Genomic DNA, 5,073 nt, shown 5'->3' on the forward strand with positions numbered 1-5,073 from the left:
GGGGGACCATTAGCCATTATGGTCTCTGCTGGTCTGAGCTATACCAGGTCTGTCAACCTTAGAAAGCTGGAGGAAGAGAGAGATGTGGGCCCCTCCTGCAGGCATCTGTTGCCTGCCTTGGCAACCCTCCCTCTCCCTCCCAGCGAATTCCCGGAATTCCTTCCCAATCCCCTTGCTGGGCTGGGTGAGATGCAGGCGGCTGCATTTCTCCCAGCATCTGTTGGCCTATAGCCTCCAGGTTGGATCCAGGCCTGGCCTCTCAGGGCTTCCCAGCCCTCAGAACTCCACCAGGGCTATAAGATCCCAGCCCACACTCCTGGGTCTTGATGGGAAAAGAACTGATGGAAGACTGCTTTGGAAGGCAAACTGGAAACCTGATGCTCTCCACCTACTCACAGGAGGACCCATTAGGCTGGCCAAACTTCCGGGTGTCTAATCCTGAGCACCAGGGTTCCTGAGAAAACTGCTCTGGACCGGGTGGGGGGGGGCGGGGAGGGACACACAAGGACATTGGATGGGGGACAATGGGATGGGTACAGAACCACAGACATGGAGCTAAGGAAGACAGAAATAAAGAGACACAGAAAAAAGTAAAGATAGAGAGGAATAAGGACAAAAGACAAAGATAAAAAGCCAGGAAAAGAGACAGTGAGGGAGAGATGAAAGAGACGAGGAGAGACCCAAGGAAACAGAAGCAGAGAGACAGACTAAGTGAGATATGGAAAAACAGAGAGATTAGAGAAGACAGAGAAACAGACCCCGAGACAAAGGGGCGAAATAAAAGGAGAGAGACAGAGACACACAAGACAGAGACAGAGAGGGGGGGAGGGGAGAGAGAGAGAGAACATAAGAGATTGGGAGCCAGGCGAGGAAAAGGAGGCGAGGAAGACAGAGACAGAGGTATATCAGGAGGAGTGGAGTGAGTGGAGCCCTGTGCCTACTACGGGACCCAGAAGTATCGAAGCCCCACCCAGCCCACTACGTCCCGAGGTTGTGAGGTGTTCTGGAACAGCTGGTGACACTGTCTGGAACAGTAGCTGTGAGAGCAGATCCCACAGGGCCCCAAATCTGTCTTGTCTTGTCCTGCCCTGCTGGTTCCACAGGGCTCAGAGTGGCAACAGTGTGGACCTCGCTCAACTATTTCTCACTCCCCAGATCATGTGTGGCCCCTCAGCTGTCTGGAAGCCTGACAGGTTCAGGGTGGCACAAGGGTGGTGTGTGGGTGAACCCAAAGACTGAAATGGGGGTGGTATGTGGTTCCCAGCCAGGGGGGTGGTAGGTTGTCATGGCATCTCTCTAGGTCTCCTGATTCTACTGGAGCCCATCAGAAGAAACAATTGTTTCTGAAGCTGGCTTACCCTGAGCCTCAGTTTCTCCTTCTGCACCTGGGGCTGTGTGTAGGTTTCCTGAAAAGGCCTGTGGAGCCCCATCTCTAAGAATTTTTCCCCACTCACCTCCTGGTCCTTCACCCATCAGTAGCCTCTTCAGCCTCAATGGCACCTCAGGCTCATTTTCATCAGGCCACATTCCTGGCCTATGGAATCAAAGCCAAGATGCCATCCTTGCAGATGTCTTTGTGATGTGCGGGGGTGGGGGAATGGGAGGGATGGGGGATGGAAGGGGTGGGAATAGGAGGGGTGGGGGATGGCGAGCAGAAGACATAGCCCAGAGCTGCTGCTGGCAGCCTGAGGAATTCCCATATCCTTCAGGGAACTCCACTCTGGTAACGACAAATTCTTTTTGCAATTTCAAGTTTTGTATTTGCATATATTAATTATACAGAATAACAGATTTCATTAGGACATTTTCATACATGTATATAAAGTATTTTGATTATATTCACCCTTTGTGCTGGCTAGTTTTATGTCAACTTGACACAAGCTAGAGTCATCAGAGAGGAGAGGACCTCAGTTGAGAAAATGCCTCCATAAGATTAGGCTGTCGGCAACCTGTAGGGCATTTTCTTAATTAGTGATTGATGTGGGAGAGCTAGCCCATTGTGGGTGGTACCATCCCTGGGCTGGCTAAGCAAGCCTTGGGGAGCAAGCCAGCAAGCAGCACCCCTCCATGGCCTCTGCATCCGCTCCTGCCTATGGTTCCTGCCCTGTTTGAGTTCCTGTCCTGACTTCCATGATGAACAGTGATGTGGAAGTGTGAGCCAAACAAACCCTTTCCTCCCCAAGTTGCTTTGGTCATGGTGTTTCCCCACAGCAATAGAAACCATAACTAAGACACCCTCTTTTGTCCCCCTTCCATTCTCCCCGATCTCTTCCCTCTTCCCTTCTACTTTCTGTGGCTTTTATTTTTATTTTATTTTATTTTATTTTAACCCACTTAGTTCAATTAGAGTTGCTTACATGCTCATGGGTAAGGGATTATTTCCAGGAACATGGGTAACTTACCAGTGGCTACACAGCACTGGAAAAAATAACCTTTCCCCATCAACTGGGAATGGTTTAGACCTCATGAGCTAATAATCCCTTTTCTGTGACAGGGTTAATGCGCCCAATCTTGCGTAAGCAATTACAGTTGCTGTGAATACAAGAGTGTGATGGCCACATCATGCTCAGAAGACACCGTCCACAGACGGCCACATCATGCTCAGCAGATACCATCCACAGTTCCACAGCACTCCACCCTCCCTTTGGCTCTTACATTCTTTCCATCTCTTCTTCCATGATGTTCCCGAAGCCTTGGAGTAGGTGGCAGAGCTGGATTACTGACCTTGCCACAAAAAATAATTTCAGGATGAGGCAATATGAAATAGAGTTGGAGTTTATTGAGGAGAAAGTTCAAAGTGGATTTTATGCACTGGGATTAATAAAAAGACAGGCACTCAGGAGAATGACAAGACATATGCAGGGGCATGGGTATGGCTCTCTCAAAGAGAATTTTAATTTTCTTCACCATAGCCTCTTCCAGAGGACCAGGGTTCAATTCCCAGTGTTCATATGGCAAATCACAAATGTCTCTAATCCCAGTTCCAAGGGATCCGAGGTACACGCATACATGTAGCCCAAACATACATACCAAAAAAAATCATTAAAGATTTTAAAATAAATAAATAGTAAATTTTCAAGCCAGGTGTAGTGGCACATGCCTTTAATTCCAGCATTCGAGAGGCAGAGGCAGGTGGACCTCTGAGTTTGAGGCCAGCCTGATCTACAGAGTGAGTTCCAGGTAAGATCCTTCCCCAAAACAAAACAACAACAACAAAAAGCTTCCCCAGAAAATATGTGGGAAAGAGTAAGGTTATATTTGAAGGTCCTACAACTTAGGCCTCAGCATGGAGTCATTGCTATTTAACATAAAACATCTCTATATAAAAGGAATGCCATTTCTGTGGCACCAACCTTCATAGCAAACGACCGCGCTGGAATTCTCGATTCTCAGCTGCTGAAAAGCTTCAGCCAGACTCCTTTCCCTTCCTTTTCCCTCTGTGCTGCCCGTAGGAGAACCATGTGGGCAGCATGTGGCTCCACTGCCTGAGAGAAGGTGTTTCCAGAACCTGCCCAAGCTGACCTGGATCCCCTGCTTCCCGTTTCTCCCTGTGGGCTTCTGAGGACAAGAGGTTAGGACTGTTCCTCTGGTTTCTTGCTATTCCGGGCCAGTTGGCCAACTCTCTGAGCTGCAGGTAGGAAGGGGGCTGCAGGCCTCGGTGAGTGACATCCTGCCCTGCCTCTCAGATGGGGAAACCAAAGCTGGAGATGGAGCACCTGCTTTGGAGAGAGGTAAGTTCTGGGTGGGGCTGATGCCTCAGGCCTCCCTCTCACTGGGATGTTCTATGGTCCTGTCTGGATGAGAGGTCACCACACTGCTGAGGAACCCAGGCCGGCTTCCTCCCACCCCACCCATGCATCCCTAGCTTCACCCTGTGAGGACAACCAGCCACACCCAGTGGAGGGGAGCCTGCCTCCTTCCTTCCTGGGTCAGCAAGGCTGCTTCCACTAAAGTTCTCTGCCTGGGACACAAGGTGACTGCCCCTTACTGCTGGGACAGCCCTGGTAATAGGCCCAACATCATACTCCCTTCGTGAAATAGGAAAGCCACCCAGGAGGTCTCTGTGGAGGGGCCTTACAGGAACGTAAAAGAGGAGCTTGTGGCAATGATTCAGTCAGTAATCCAGGAACCTTGGGGTACCCCACAGTAGGCTTAATGGACAGGGAAATAGAGGAGACCAAAGCCTGTGCTTAGCCAGAAGCCCCCAAGGTTCCACCTGGACTGAGGGTAGAGATGTCTTCTTGTCAAGCAAATGAGCCTGAGCTGCCTCTTTGTGTCCCTGCACACCAAGTCCCCAGCCACAGCAGACTCTAGCTATTGCTGACTATTCTTCTGGCTCCAGATTCATCCAGTCTGTATGGCTCGGGGTGGGGGGCAGTCAACTGAGAAAGCCGAATCGCACCTATTTTTCAGCATTCCAAAGGGTGGTGCTTGGGTTGGTTTTTTTTGTTTGTTTGTGTTTGTTTGTTTGTTTGTTTGTTTGAGACAGGGTCTTAATAGGTAGCCTTGGCTAGCTTGGAACTTGGTATCTAGACTAGCCTGGCCTCAAACTTTCAAACTCAGATTCTTGTCTCTGCCTCCCAGTGTTGGTATAGATGTATATCACCATACCGGGTTTGCATCCTCAAGATGTCCCTCCAACAGGGGCCTTTGTCTTGTAGAAGATTCCAGTTTCCCTGTGGTCATTTGAATGTAATTGCCTCCGTAAGCTCATAGGCAGTGGCACTATTAGGAGGTGTGGCTCTGCTGGAGTGGGTGTGGCCTTGTTGGAGGAAGTGTGTTACTGTGGAGGTGGACTTTGAGATCTCATATATGCTCAAGCCAGTGTCTCGGACTACTTCCTGTTGCCTGCCAGTCAACATGTATGAATCTCAGCTCCTTCTCCAGTACTGTGTCTGCCTGCATGCTGCCATGTCCCACCGTGTTGATAACGGACTAAACCTCTGAAAATGGAAGCCACCCCAATTAAATGTTTTTCCTTTATTAGTGTTTCCATGGTCATGATGTCTCTTCACAGCAATAGAAACCCTAACTAAGACATTCCCCATCTGCAGAAAGAAGAGATCCTGTTTC

This window comes from Peromyscus maniculatus, chromosome 8 (genome assembly GCF_049852395.1).
Source record: "Peromyscus maniculatus bairdii isolate BWxNUB_F1_BW_parent chromosome 8, HU_Pman_BW_mat_3.1, whole genome shotgun sequence".
Lineage (NCBI taxonomy): Eukaryota > Metazoa > Chordata > Mammalia > Rodentia > Cricetidae > Peromyscus > Peromyscus maniculatus.